The sequence below is a fragment of the Gopherus flavomarginatus genome, chromosome 5, assembly GCF_025201925.1.
Source record: "Gopherus flavomarginatus isolate rGopFla2 chromosome 5, rGopFla2.mat.asm, whole genome shotgun sequence".
Lineage (NCBI taxonomy): Eukaryota > Metazoa > Chordata > Testudines > Testudinidae > Gopherus > Gopherus flavomarginatus.
The window spans coordinates 33,035,280-33,050,080 of NC_066621.1; the positions used below are offsets into that span (position 1 = coordinate 33,035,280).

Sequence of the window (14,801 nt, forward strand, 5' to 3'; positions counted from 1 at the left end):
TGTTTTCTGAGAGTGCAGCAGTTCCTTTAACTGCCACGAGTCCCTCATTTCAGGCTATGCAGCAGGAAAAGACAGCATGGGCTTCTGCACCGAGTTGGCCCACCTGACCTTTCATTCTTCTCTTGCTCTTTGTCAGCAAGGAGAAGAAAAAGAAGCTCTCCCTCAACCTGGAGTCACACGGGTGAGGTAAGGACGACTTCCTGAGTGCTGGCTCCAGTCCTCTGCCCTGCCAGCTGACCTATCGAGGGGCTACCACCACACTCTCTAGATTTGTCCATCGGTCTGTGCCAGAGTGAGCAACAACCCAGTAGGTGGAGTTTCTGTAGTGGAGTGGTTATCACATTTGCCTAATACGCAAAAGGTCCCTGGTTCAAAACCAGGCAGAAACATGCTGGTTTCCTTTTCCCAGATCCCCTTGTTGTTCAGAAAGGGCACTCCTCCTATTGGCCTGTCCCTGGGATAACTCCAACCCCTGCATGACAGAGGATGCTGACAGCAGTGGAGAAAGCACCTTGGTGTCAGGCTGGAGAACCTAGAGTAGTTAGGCCAGTCACCATTTAGAGGCTTGTGGCTTGGCCACCTCTGCTGTTGGAGGTTGGCCTATAGAGGCTCTCACTTCCTGCTGGGCTCCTTTGCGTGACTGGCCAAAGGAGGAAGTGAGGCAGGAATGGGGCAATAGAGGAAAGTTGAGCTGAGGAAGGCAGGGAAGAAGCTGTGTGGCTAAGTGGGGTTAGTAGAGCACCACCCTTCATTCTGCAAAGCCTGGGGAGGTGTGGTTGGCTGCTGGGAGGTAGAATCCTGTGCCTGCCTCTTGGCTTCCCAGGAGTGGCTACTTGCAGCCCAGGAGAAGAAGGGAGGTTCTGGGTGAAAGGAAAACAGGCAAAGCTGAGTCCAAGTGGAGAATGGCGGCTCCATTATGGCCAACCTGGGGACATGACTGATGGTTTTAGAGGTGGAGGCTGGGCTGGCTGTGAGCAACTGGGATCCAGGAAACCCCCACCTGCCCTTCTGAGGGCTGAACCCATGGAGGTGCGGTTGGCTGCTGGGAGACAGACCCCTGTGGCTGCCTATTGGCATCCCAGGGATGGCTCCTTGCAGCCCAGGAGAAGCGGGGTTCTGGGGGGAAGGAAAAGCAGCAATGGTGAGGCTGAGTGGGCTCCTTTCTGGCCGAGATGGTGGACTGTGGTGAGTCTGGGAGTTGCCTGTAAGCCATAAGTGGACGTAGTGCAGTGAAAACTGCTGCTCCATTCTGGCCGACCTGGGGGCGCCATGGATGACTTCGGAGTGGGGGCAGGGCGCTGGCTGTGAGCAAATGGGATCCAGGAAGCCCCAGTCTGCCCCTCCAGGGGCCGAGTCTTCTTCTTTCCTGCCATGGGGAGCCCGACCTTAAGCCTGCCCAGCATGTGCAGCAGCTCGAGCATTAAGCCTTCCTGTGTGCATAACTGAACTACGCCCTAGTGTAATAAGGTGTAAAGTTTAGATTGTGAATTTATCTTTAATTTCCATGGTAATTTACTTTGAGCTTTTATTCCTACCACTTATAATCCTTAAAACTCCATCTTTCTGTAGTTAATAAATCTGTTTTATGCTCTACTTAAACTGGTGTATTTTGCTTGAAGTTCTTGGGAAATCTCAGCTCCATTACAAGGCTGGTTCATGTACTATTCACAGTGAGGGAGGGGTGGACCCTGTGTAATAAACTCACACTGATCAGGCTTCTGATTAAGGCAAGATGGTATGATCCAGGGGTGCAAGGCTGCAGAGCTGTAGGGGGGACGACTTTCTATCATTAGTGTTATGAGTGGCTGCAGAAGCATTCATGTAATTCAGTTGGCTGTGTCCCTACCTACGGATGTCTGTGTAAGTGCAATATCTGCCAGAGATTCACAGCTTGTCTCAGCATCACATGTGTGAGAGGGAGTCCAGGTGGTGGGATAAAGGGCTCAGGGGTCCCACTGTTCAGTTGCATCCCATAGATCCCATCACAGACTTTCAACAACCACAGCGGGTGCTCACTGAGACAGAGAGAGAGATGCCAAAATAGTGATCTCCAGTGCCAGCAGACATCAAACTATCAGAAATTCTGTGAACAGAGAAGACCTTGCTAGTGGAAAATGGCTTGTGAGGTATCTTTAGAAAATGCATAACCTACTGAATATTATTCTCCTGTTAAAATGTGTAGTAACACTGTATGTAAAATTGTGAGATTTTACTGTATGATATTACTGAAAAAGTTACAGTTCTGGGGAACACCCACAGACCAGTTCCTCAGAGATAGCAAGGCAAACAGCTGGTCAAACAGCCATTCTGCTGCAGGGGGAAGGTGTGAAGACATTAAGGGCTGGTCTACACTACGGGGGGAAATCGATCTTAGATACGCAAATTCAGCTACGTGAATAACGTAACTGAAGTCGAATATCTAAGATCGGATTACTCACCCATCCTCACCACGCGGGATCGATGTCCGCGGCTCCCCCTGTCAAATCAGCAACTCCGTTGGGGATGGTGGTGTTCCGGAATCGATATAAGTGCTCTCGGCTATCGATATATGGCGTCTAGATGAGACGTCATATATCGATCCCCGAGCAATTGATTTTAACCCGCCGATACGGCGGTTAGTCTAGATGTAGCCTTACATTCCATCACAGGGACCTATTGAGGCTGTTGTGGAAAACGACCACAGGATTAATATTTGAATCAACTCAGCCTGAGGCTCTTTTCTTGGTTACAAGCATGCAGGGGGCGACAGCTATTGGAATACTGTTCCCGAGCTAAAAATCACACAAGCCTTTTACAGCTTAAAACCACAAACAATAACACATACGTTGCACGTTAATTTCTGTATTTGGAATATATTGCAAAATATGACGCAGGTCAAAAGCAAGCTGAACAATCAGTTTTCCATATTTGGCCTTTCCTGTTATTTTTATTACACCTGGTGATATGGGAGCAAGACTCTTCATGTCTCAAGAAATGTCACTACCAACCTAGGCCATTTTCACATGCTGGGGTGCAATCCAGATCAGCGAGGAGTTGTGTCATCTGTAATCCTGGGTGAGATTCAGTGTTCTGCTGCTGGAGCTCCCCTGTTTGGATACTCCCAGTCAGAGTTCAAGGATGCACTGAGTGTCTGTATGATAAGTAACCCTGGACTGGCAGCTCTGACTCCAGCCGCCTGCTTGTTACACCCCAAGCACATACTGGTTTGGGTAGAGAAGGCTCAGGGTTTGAGAGAAGGCTGGGGGTAGGAAGCTTCTCTTCATTATGCTGGACCTAACCCCAGTTTTACTTGAGTAAAGAGGAGATATTTGACATTGTGTGATGCTGCTCCTGTGCTCTGTTCCCAAAGTGTTCTGCAGCAGAGGAGGGTCTCTGGTAGTATGTATGTTACTGGCCTATTGGGGTGATGCTGAAACAGGACAGGGTACAGATGGCATTGTGGGGGTGGCATGAACCTTCACTCTTCATTTCCCCTTCCAAGAACAGAAGGGACAGGAATCCTTACCCAGCAAGACCATCGTCTCATAGTTCCCCTGCATGACATCTCTGTAGAGGGCTCTCTGAGTGGGGTCCAGCAGAGTCCCCTCTTCCCTGGAGAAATACACAGACACCTCCTCGAAGGTCACCGGCCCCTGAAAGAGCAGGAGTCCAATACTCAGTACCTGCTGACCCACTCACAACCCCACTATTCACGGAACAGCAGCACCAGGGAAATGGAAGCTCCGGGAGGCACATGTTAACAGAGTCCCACCCCACCCTGCTTACGGCAGCCAGGAGACATTAGAGGGTAGAAAGAGAGAACCTTTGTGTCTCCCATCTGACAGACAGAAGCAGGGTCTTCACATTTATCACATAGCTACTAGCCAGAGCTTAATATAGGAGATGGGGCTGTCTCTGGACCCTGATTGTGGCTCCCTGGTAGGAATCCAAGCACTCTCCAAATAAAATATATGGAAGAAAGGGGAAGTTAATCATAAAGAATAGAAGTTAGAAGGTCAGAATAGTAGTGCCCATTAACAAAGGTTTAGAGAAAATAGAGCCTATCAAACTAACGGGATATCCTTATTGGATGAGATCAAAAGTTTGGTTGCAGCTAATAGTATTGATGTAATATACCTAAACTTCAGTAAGGGACATGACTTGATTAGCACAATATTTTTACTAAAAAAAACTAGAATGATACAAAATAAACACGGCATACATTAAATAGATTAAAAACTCTGATAGTAAATGGGGAACCATGATCGAGTGGATTTCTTTCTAGCAGGTTCCTGCAGGGATTGGTTCTTGACCCTGTGCTATTTAACATTCTTATCCATGACTTAGAAGAGAGTACAAAATCATCACTGATAAAGTTTACAGTTGCCACAAAGATTGGGGTTGGTGGTAATTAATGAAATGTCAGTAGATTCAGGCTCCATCACTGAGAGTCTGGGAAGTTGTCCCAGCCCTGGCTGGAGGGTTATTTCCTGTTCCACAAAGAGGGGAAGTTCCATTCCCAACTCCTGTGCCTTGAAATTATTACCTATCTGACACTACACCCCCATATTCATCATAGTGGTATGATTATAATATGATTAGGACATAATTATGATCTATTTTGTAGAAGATGCATCATGTGTGGTGTCACTGGAAAAGTTCTGATTTGCTGAATATGATTATCCTATTTGTGTGCACATATCATGTTCGTATCTGAAGTTATGGATATTGACTCTGTATCTGTATTTCAAATGTGCTTACTCTGGGTAACAGCCACAAGGAGCCTTTCAGGTACAACAATGAAGAAGCCAGACAGTGCTGATGGCTCAACAAAGACAATGGACTGTGGAAGAGCTTAGCCTTCCTGTGAATGTTTCAGCCAGCCTATGAGTCATGGCTACTATGACTCAGCAGGGCCTGTGACCAGACCACTTGACACTAAACTCCATTTTAGTACCTGTATTTTTCCACAAACTGGACTAGGAACTGAGTTTGGAACAAAAGGTTCCCACCATATGGAAAAGCTACATAAGGTGGGGTGTGACATCATCTCTTGGCCTCATTCTCCACACAAGAGAACTTCTGGAAACACCTGAGAAACAAAAACGGATGTGGGGGAAGTGCTGCTCCCAGGATCAAGAGATTTCTAGCTTGTGTATGGAAACTTGGGGGGCTGCTTGTACCATCAGTCAGGGTGAGAAATTGCTAATTCAAATTCTATCCATCTAGTATGTTAGGCTTAGTCTGAGTTTTGGTTATTTGCTAAATAATCTGCTTTGATCTGTTTGTTATCACTTATAATCACTTCATCTATCTTTCTGCAGTTAATAAACTTGTTTGATGCTTTATCTTAACCAGTGTATTTTGAGTGAAGTGTCTGGGGAAAATCTCAGCTTGTTGTGCACATCTGTCCCATATCGAGGGGAAGGGGAACTACATTAATGAGCTTGCATTATAGAGATCCCTGTGCACTATAAGATGGTATCATTCTGGATTTATACTACAGCAAGTGTGCAAGGTTGGGGAGTGGGAAATTGGCTCTTGTCTTCTATCTGTAATTGAGTGGCTTAGGTAACGCACTCAGGTAGCTTAGTTGGCTGCATGACGCCACCTGCTGTTGTGTTGGGTGATAACAGGCCCTGGAGAGGCTGGCGAAATCTCCAGCAAAGCAGTGTGAGAAGGGCCAGCCCAGCGTGAGGGTTAGAGGACACAGCAGTTCCCAGAAGCTCCACAAACTGCCTCCTGGGGGTGACAACCCATCACGCCCAACACTACACAAGTCTCAACAGGTTTGTCACATGCTGTCCTCTCCCTTTCTTCACCTGAGATATTTCCTGCTTCCCACCACCTCTAGCAATTCCCACCCTCTTATGCATTTACTGCTCCTCAACCTCCAAGCAGAGCCCGTCACCCTGATAATCTCTTACCTGAGCCAGCTCCATTGCAGCCATTTCCTTGCCCCTGGGAGGACGAGATGATGTGCAGCGAAACATGGATGTTATTCTCTGGCCTGCCGGGGTGAAAAGGGCAAGGTGTGAGAATTCAGACTAGGCTTTTGTCCATTCCCCAAGCCGATTCCCCCCAGCTTTTCCCCTGCTAATGCACATTCTAGGTTCTAGCACACTGTGAAGCACGGAGTGACCTTATTCCAGTACAGGCCTAGCCCCCTCCCACCAGGGTGTTACCTTCTGACACATGGGGAAACCCTCCCAGTAACAGTCTCTCTCTTACACGTATCAAGTTTGCGGACAACACCGAGCTGGGAGGGGTTGTAAGTACTTTGGAGCATTGGATTAAAATTCAAAATGATCTGGACAAACGGGAGAAATGATCTGAAGTAAATAGGATCAAATTCAGTAGAGACAAGTGCAAAGTACTCCACGTTGGAAGGAACAATCGGAGGCCAGAGAAGAGCAGAAACAAAGGAGTCACTTCGGGGGATTCTCCCTGTCATTGTCCCCAAGGCAGCTGTCTCAGGTTTACAAAGGTGTTTCATGTTCCAGCCTTTATACAGTCTCTCCTGGGAGTGCCTCTTTCATGGACTGGGCCTAGTTTTAGTTTTTGGTAGTTAACAATCTTGATTTATTGTTCATCTAACCAGTATGTGTGGATTGAAGTGTGTTGGAAACTCTGTTTGGGAAAACAAGCTGGTGCATGTCATTTTCCGCTGATGAAATGACAGACTTCATATGAGCTTGGGTCGTTCAGTAGCGTGCTGGACAGTGCAAGATGCACATTTCTTGGGGAAAGTTGGGCACTTGAGAATTTGCTGGTTTTCTCCTGAGGTGTAATTCATGAGTGGCTGTCTAGCAGCACTCAATACTGTGTAGCTGGGAGTGAGTTACATGCTGGAGACTGTGTGTTAATTGGCCAAGAGGGGCTGTTCTCGTAGGAAAACAGTGGAAAAGGCACCCCATGCTGGAGGACTGAGGGGACAGCTATTTAACAGTCCAGATTGTACTCTGGGTAACATCACAGACACTCATTATGACAGAGCCTCTTACAACACAGAGAAAGTAAATACATGTCCCAGAAATCGAAAACTCCAGACAGAGGGCAAGTGTCCCTGGCACTGCTTCTTGCTGACAGAGAGGTTCAGAGACAGTGCGAGAATCCTGGGGAAGCTGGGAACAGGAAGCATGGGCTGGCGGGGTTCGGTGGAGAAAGGGAACAGGAAGGGCAGGGATATTACTGAATCCAGGATCTCAGCAGTACTAGATGACAGGATAGCACATAGTGCAGCCCATTGGAAAACACAATCCCAACTATACACACAAAATGATGGGGTCTAAATTAGTTGTTTCCACTCAAGAGATGGATCTTGGAGTCACTGTGGATAGTTCTCTGAAAACATCCACTCAATGTGCAGCAGCAGTGAAAAAAAGTGAACAATGTAGGAAATAATTAAGAAAGTGATAGATATGACAGAATATCTCATAGATCATATTTGTAAAAACAGCAAATAAATCCATGATACACCCACATCTTGAATACTGCATGCACATGTCACCCCATCTCAAAAATAGATATATTGGAATTGGAAAAGGTTCAGAAAAGGGCAACAAAAATGATTAGGGGTATGGGACAGTTATACCAGACCTAACCCCCAGTTTCACATCACAATTCCCCGAGGCCCTTTCCCTGCAGACAGACACCCTAGATTCTGTCATGCTGGGAAATGCTCAATCTGTTTATTACAATTTAGACCTGGCCCCTCGTGCCAGGCTAAGTCCACAGACACATTTTTAACCTCCCTTCTCTCTCCCCTCACCCCTTCTCTGAACACAAGGCTAGAAAAGAGCAGAACCAAAGGAGTCACTGTGGGGGATTCCCTCAGACACTGACCCCACGGCAGCCACACCCCAGCAGGGGGAATATGGAGTCAGGAACTGGCTTTTGCTCTGTCTGATCCTTGTTTTGTTCACTGGAAAGTGGTTCTGCCCCAGGATGCAGCAATACATGTGTCTGGGTGGACTAGAGAGCTGGAAATCTCTCCTCCACATTCATTTCTCCCACTGCCCCTTTCAGTCTCTCCTTCCCCTGTCCTCTCTCCCTGCCCCTCTGGCTGGGACAGTCCCATTCCTGGGGGCTTTGCTCTCCCATGGCTGGATTTCCTCCTGGCAACCGCTAATGGGAGGAGAAATGAGGTGGTGTTGTTTGTGCAGAGTCACTTTCTTGCCAGACCCTAGGACATTCCCTGAGGTCTTTTCAGTTACCTGGAGACTCTGGCTCAGAATTTAGTAGTAACAGGGCCCAGGACTGCCCTAGGGGGCTAGGACCAGCTGCAGAAAGTCATCCCCTGGGCCGGGCAGACAAGAAGCTTTAATTAAGGTCACTTCCCAGCACAGAGCCCCACTGAGGGAGCAGCAGCTGGGACAGAGAGGGACAGAGTGTATGAGCAGCTTCCCTCCTTTAGCTCTCTGGGGAGAGCAGCTAATGGGAGCCCCTCCTCACAGGGAGAATGGCTGATCTCATTTGACCCACTGTCCATCTGGAATCACTCCTTGTCTTTCCATACAGTGACTCTGGATTAACAACGCTCTCAATGACACCGGATTTCAGAAAGCATGAGTTCAGAACGCTGTGGAAAAGACCATCGTGTGGCAGTGCTGACTCCCTTCCCACCTCCCTCACCCCTGCAGATCTAGGACAAGGACTGGGGGCAAAAATTTTCCAAACGGAACCGAAAGTTCCTGCAGTTTTCAAAAGAGGAGAAAAGTAAATTCTGTGATTTCACACTAACAGTGTTTGCTAAGTGGACAGAAAGTTTTCACAGTGACAGGGCACGTGACTGGGGAATGGACTTGGTGACCTGGTGACTAGGAGCCAGGACTCTGTTACAAGTTAACCAGAGAGAAGAATCATGGTTAGCAGCAGCCCCCAGACACCCCCTAGTACCCAGAGCCCAGTTCTCCCAGCCAGGGGCCCCAGACACCCCCCAGCCAGAATCCCATCAGATATTCCCTGGGACGCAGCCCCCAGAGTCCCTGGCCAGGGACCCCAGATACCCCTCAAAGCCCCACCGGCCAGAGAACCCCCACCACACCATGATTGCCAGGTTGGGAATCCCAAAGGGTTCCCCCCACCAAGAGCCCCCAGCAGCCAGGGACCCCCTCAAGGGTCCCCCCCCCACTGGGAACTCAGTCCCTCACTGCCTGCCTAGGAACTTCCCCACCCTCCAGAACGATCTACCCTGACATTTGCCTGGGACCCCTTTCTCTGCCCAGTGTGACCCCCTGATACTTTACAGTGCGACCCATCACTCTGCTTCCCTGGCATGCCCTCACCTACTGCCAGGGATCCCCTCCCCCAGCTCTGTGCACTGGGCATGGCAACAAAACCAGGAACCAGCGGGGGAAGCACAGACAGAGCCCCTGGCACAGAGCCAGGCTCCCTCTAACCCTCTGTCCCGCCTCCCCAAGAGACACCCACCCCCACTGTTCTGCAGCCACCAGGCTCCCAGCGATACCCACCTCCAGGACCCATAGCCTCAGGGATGGGCACATCAGAACCACCACCCCCGAAAACCCCAAACCTCCACAACCCACCAACCTGACTAGGGTACCCCCTGCCCAGCCACCCAGAGGCCTCCCCTTACCACAATGCCCCTTCAGCTGCAATCTCCCCACACAGACACCTTCCCTGCCCCTGCAAGTGTTACCTCACAGAGTGTGAGAAGTGGCTAGAAAGTTAACACCACCTCCTGCTGGCCAGTCACACAGGCAGAGGGAGCCTGGAGAGTGCTTCTTTAACAGGAGAATGGAAGGCCTGGAGGGCAAGAAAGATCCACGGGCTGTCACTAGCAAATAATGGACACCATGGATCCACCCCAGAGGCGGCTGCATCTTAGCACATTGGGAAACAACCCATCATTTTCAATCAGAAATAAAACAACTAGATAGAAGTGGGGCAAATGTTTGGGGTATTTTATATCAATCTTTGAGACACGCAGAGAGAACCCTGTCACAAACGACATTTGATAACACGAGAGAAAACCACCAAGATCGGAGGGGATTTGATGTTGCTATTAAATAACTAGTGGAAAAGGGGGACTGTTGGACTGGATTTTATATGACTGTCCAATACATAAACAGAATGTGATGGTCCCCCCCGGCCACGGGGCAACCATTCACGTGAGCAGCTCAGAGCCCTTTGAGGAGCTGATTTAAGGGCGGGGGGGAGCTGGAAGGCTCCATGGACAATGGAAGGGGGCCGCAGGGGAATTGGGAAATGGGGTCTGGGCAGTCTCCATGGGGGATGTGCTCCTCCCTTCCCTTCCCTGCCCTGGCAGAGAACGGGAACCTCATCCCATCCCACTCCAGTGGGAGCCATGTTCTGGGGAATTACCCAGGGCAACAATTTCCCACCCAAACAAGGACAAATCGCTGCAGATAAAATGGGTGGGAAAATCCACCCCCCATCGGAGAGATTTTAAATTGACATTTGAGAAGTATGGAGAGAAAAGGGAAAATCAGAGGCAATTAGAGAGCTGATCATTGCGGGGGGGAGGAGGAGAATCTCCCTGGATTTTATAGCCACGTGTGATAATGAGAGAGAAAAAGGGAAATCTTGAGAGAATGTGTGTGTGGGAGGAAGTGGCAAAAACAGGGACAGGATCCAGTTAACTCACCTCCCTCCCACCCTGGGAATGTCCTGGCTGCACAGAGACAGATCTACCCCCGCCCGCCCCAGTGACCTCCCCCACATGCAACTCCGGCTTCTACTCCCCCCTCGACACCTCCACCCTCACACCAAAGGGGGGGGGCTCTGCCAGGGCCTCCCCCTGAGCTCAACTCCTGCTCCTCCCCCCAGCCCGGATTGTGCCCTTTAGCCCCCCACGAACCCCGCCTCCAGATGCCTGACCCCCCCGCCCATCAATTTCCTGCTCTGCGCTCGCCCCCTCCACGCTCCCTGTTACTCCCCCGCCCCGCTCCAGCCCTGCCCCCAGCGCCCGGCGGAACGTTACGGCTGGTCCGGCAGGGGGAAGGGCAGCGGCTACAGCGGCTGTTACTGGGCATGCGCAGTGCCCGGGAGTAGCACATTGTTATGGGGAGGGATTTAATACACCCCCCGCCCACGCCTGGCCCGGGGTCCGCCCCTTCCCCCCACACAACGGCCGGGCCCGGCCCCCCCATCCCAGCGGGGCAGGCGGGCGGATCCTCCTGCAGCTCCACTGGGTCCGAGGCGCCTTCAAGGCTTCCCCCAGGCTCCCTGGGGCAGAGTCACTTTCCTGCCCCCAGCGCCTCTCATTCCCCGGGGGCTCTGGGTCACAATGTCCCACCGCCCTTCCCCCGCCTGCAGCTCCGGCTTCCACCCTCCCGCCCCCACCAGCCACACCAAGGGGAACCCGCGGGCCCCAGTCTCTGTCCCCAACCTGGATCCCAGCGGTGCCGGGAGCAGATCCTGGCTGCAGCTGAGAACAGCGGCTCCGCTCCGGCTCGGGCAGCTCCAGGGCTGCTGGCAGCACGTGGAGAACCAGGAAGCAGCTGTTCATCCTGGGCCCCGCGTCACAATGTGCCAGAGCCCCGCCCCCAGGAGCTGCCCCGCCCCTGAGCTGAGCCACGGCCCCGGCCCCAGGAGCTGCCCTTCCCATGGGCTGTGCCAGAGCCCTGCCCCCAGGAGCTGCCCTGCCCATGGGCTGTGCCAGAGCCCCGCCCCCAGGGGCTGCTCCGCCCCCGCCCTGTGCTGGACCCAGCCCCCAGGAGCTACCCCGCCCCTGCACTATGCTGGAGCCCCGCCCCGTGGAGCTGACCTGCCCATGGGCAGTGACAGAGCCCCGCCCCTAGGAGATGCTCCGCCCCTGCTCTGTGCTGGAGCCCCGCCCCCAGGAGCTGCCCCGCCCCTGCTCTGTGCTGGAGCCCCGCCCCGAGGAGCTGCCCCGCCCCCGAGCTGAGCCAGAGCCCCGCCCCCAGGAGCTGCCCGCACCTGGGATGTGTCAGAGCCCCGCCCCCTGGAATTTCCCCACGTTGGGTCTCTGAGCTTTGTTCTCCTGCCGCCTTCTTCCAAGCACCCCCTGCTCCCTTCCTGTGTCTGCAAACACCCCCCTCCCCCGGGGCCGGCTGCAGTGCTCGCTGAGGCTGACTCCAGTGGCTGAAGTTGCCTCCATCTCTGCTTCACCTGGAGGGGGAGAGACAAAGAGAGGAGATGGTCCCATGGTGTGAAACCAGAATCAGGGGGCAAGGAAAGAAGGACTGTTTGGAAAGATGGGTTTTTTGTGGGGGGGGGGTGAGCCAGAGGGATTCAGAAGAAGTTGGGCAGCAGAGGCTCAGGGAAATTGAGGGGAACCTCCTGGGTGTCTCAGTGTTGCCCAGGGTTTGTACAGCACCGTACATAATATGGGGTCTGATCTCAGTCATGGTCTGTGCAGCACCTGGGAGCCCTGATGTCTGTTTCCTGATCACAGGCTCTGGGAATGGAGAGAGGGAAACCTCAGCACCTGAAGGTTAATGCAGCCCTGTGTTCAACCCCTGCTAGGGTGATCCGACAGCAAATGTGAAAAATTGGGATGGGGGTGGGGTTAATAGGCACCTATATAAGAAAAAGACCCAAAAATCGGGACATCTAGTCATGCTAGTCCCTGCTGTTCTCATAAGGGGTCGGCTTAGAGAGGGTTTGGCTACACTTGCAGTTGTCCAGCGCTGGGAGTTAAAGTTGTCTTCCTACAGCTGTTTAGGGAAAGCTCTGCAGTGTGGACACACTGACAGCTACCAGCACTCTGTCATGGCCACATTTGCAGCGCTGTTGGGAGTGGTGCATTATGGGCAGCTATCCCAGCATTCAAGTGGCTGCAATGTGCTTTTCAAAAGAGGAGGATGGGGTGGAGTGTGACACAGAGCGTGGGGGAAACAGAGCGAGTGGATTTTTGGAGCTGACACTGTGTCAGCTCCCTGCCTGGCAAGTTCGAGCCTCCTCCCCCACCCCTCTCTCATTCACTAAATGCAAATAGCCGCCTTTGTTTTTTTCCTCACAGACCAGATAAGCCGCTGATCCAAAACAGACCCCCTTTCCGTGCCCACCCTGCTGCTTCTCTCCTCAAGCAAACACCAGCTGTGGGTGTTCCAAAGGGATCCCCCTGCCTCTGCTCATTGACTGCAAACAGTAACTGTGTTTGGTTTTTAGATAAGCAGCTCCGGGAGCCTTGAGCTCACAACAAAACAAACAGAGGCATCACACCAAAACAAAGAGCGTTATCTCTACTTAAAAGCATTATGGGAAGGTTCCAGAGGTCAGTGACAGCGTAGTAAGATTAATCACTGTTTACACTGGCACCCTAGCGCTGCATCACCAGCTCTGTTCTCTTTATTCCTCTCGTCGAGGTGGAGCACATGCAGCACTGTAGCCAGGGAGATACAGCGCTGTATGTGCCTTGCCAGTGTGGACGGGGAGTAAGTTACAGCGCTGTAAAGCCACCACCTGCACTGTAACTCTCCAGTGTAGCCAAGGCCTGTGTTGTAGTAATAATAGCATCCAAAAATCCGGTGGCACCTTATAGACTAACAGACATATTGGAGCATGAGCTGTCGTGGGTGAATACCCACTTCGTCAGACGCAGCAATAGTCCCATATGGTCTAGTGGTCAGGATTCTTGGTTTTCACCCAGGTGGCCTGGGTTCAACTTCTGGTGTGGGAAGAGTGCAGAGCTTTTGCCCAGAGTGGAGGCAGGAAGTGAAAGGAACAGGAAAGGATCCTGCCAGCAGTGGAGTTAGACAGTGTAGGGAGGGAACCCCAGAAGTGGGGGTGGGGCAGTGGTTTGAGGGGAGATGAGGGAAGGATCCCAGCAGTGCGGGAAGTTGACAACCTGGAGAGCACAGGCCTGGAATGGGGACCTGGAAGAGTGAATGTGTCCCTCTAAACCCATCAACTGCAGACTAGGCAGGCTTGGAAGAATTGTGTATTTGTTGGTAAATGTCAATTTCTGTGTCAACACACAACCCAATTGCAAAATATTTCCATCAATAATCACCAAAATTGACAGATAGGCAAAGTAAGAAACATGCTGCTTGAGAACTTATCATGTTGTAGGAGCAGCAGTGATCTGTATGCTCTGTATAACCTGTATGCTCAAAAGGTCTGTTAAACTCCCCCAGCTTGTGTCCTTTCCCTCTTTGAATGCCTGTGAAGTGGCTTTCCCACTCTCCTTTGTACCTCCAGTGAATGCCCTTCACCCAGCCCATCTGGCCAGTGGTTCGCTGTGTTACATTCTATTGCACCTCAGGGAGACTGATCTTCATCGCATCGTCCATCGCTGCGCTGTGGGACACTTACCTTAAAGGATCCTGACATCTCCGCTGCCAGGCCTGTCCTGGGAGCGTGAGTATGAGTGTGACACCCTACCCCATCCCTTCTTTTGAGCTTAGCTATCAAGCTAATAAATGTGCTGCTTTCTGCCAAACTCTGGGGGGGAGGGGCATTATTAGTCCTCTCTAAGCTTACTAACTGACCCAATTTTGGATAACACAAGCAACATTGTTTGATCTGTTATTGTACCAAAGGGGGAGATGGTTGTCTATAAAGGAGGGTGAAGACTAAATGTCTCTGATGAGAATGGGATTTGAACCCATACAGGCAGAACATAATGGGGTAGCAGTCCATCACCTTAACCACTCACTCACCTCATCTGAGCTGTCAAAAAAACGGACAGGAGGAGAAATCTAAGGCCGGCAGAGATAGGGACACTAAGGAGTTTTTAAATACTAAGCGTAAGCAGGGTCTGAATGAGCTCCCCTCTCTCACCTAGTGAGGAGCTGGGGAAAGACTTCAGGAACAGACCATGTTTGCATAGACACACCTACTCTGCCTAGCTATGCAGCATGATGGAGCTG

The 14,801-nt window shown here is 51.3% G+C and overlaps 1 non-coding gene across 1 annotated transcript; it reads left to right on the forward strand.

The window, feature by feature from the left end:
- Positions 1–316: 316 nt before the first annotated feature.
- Positions 317–389, forward strand: TRNAI-AAU (transfer RNA isoleucine (anticodon AAU)). The gene has a single exon. It is a non-coding gene; the product is annotated as a tRNA-Ile (tRNA).
- The last annotated feature ends 14,412 nt before the right edge of the window (positions 390–14,801 follow it).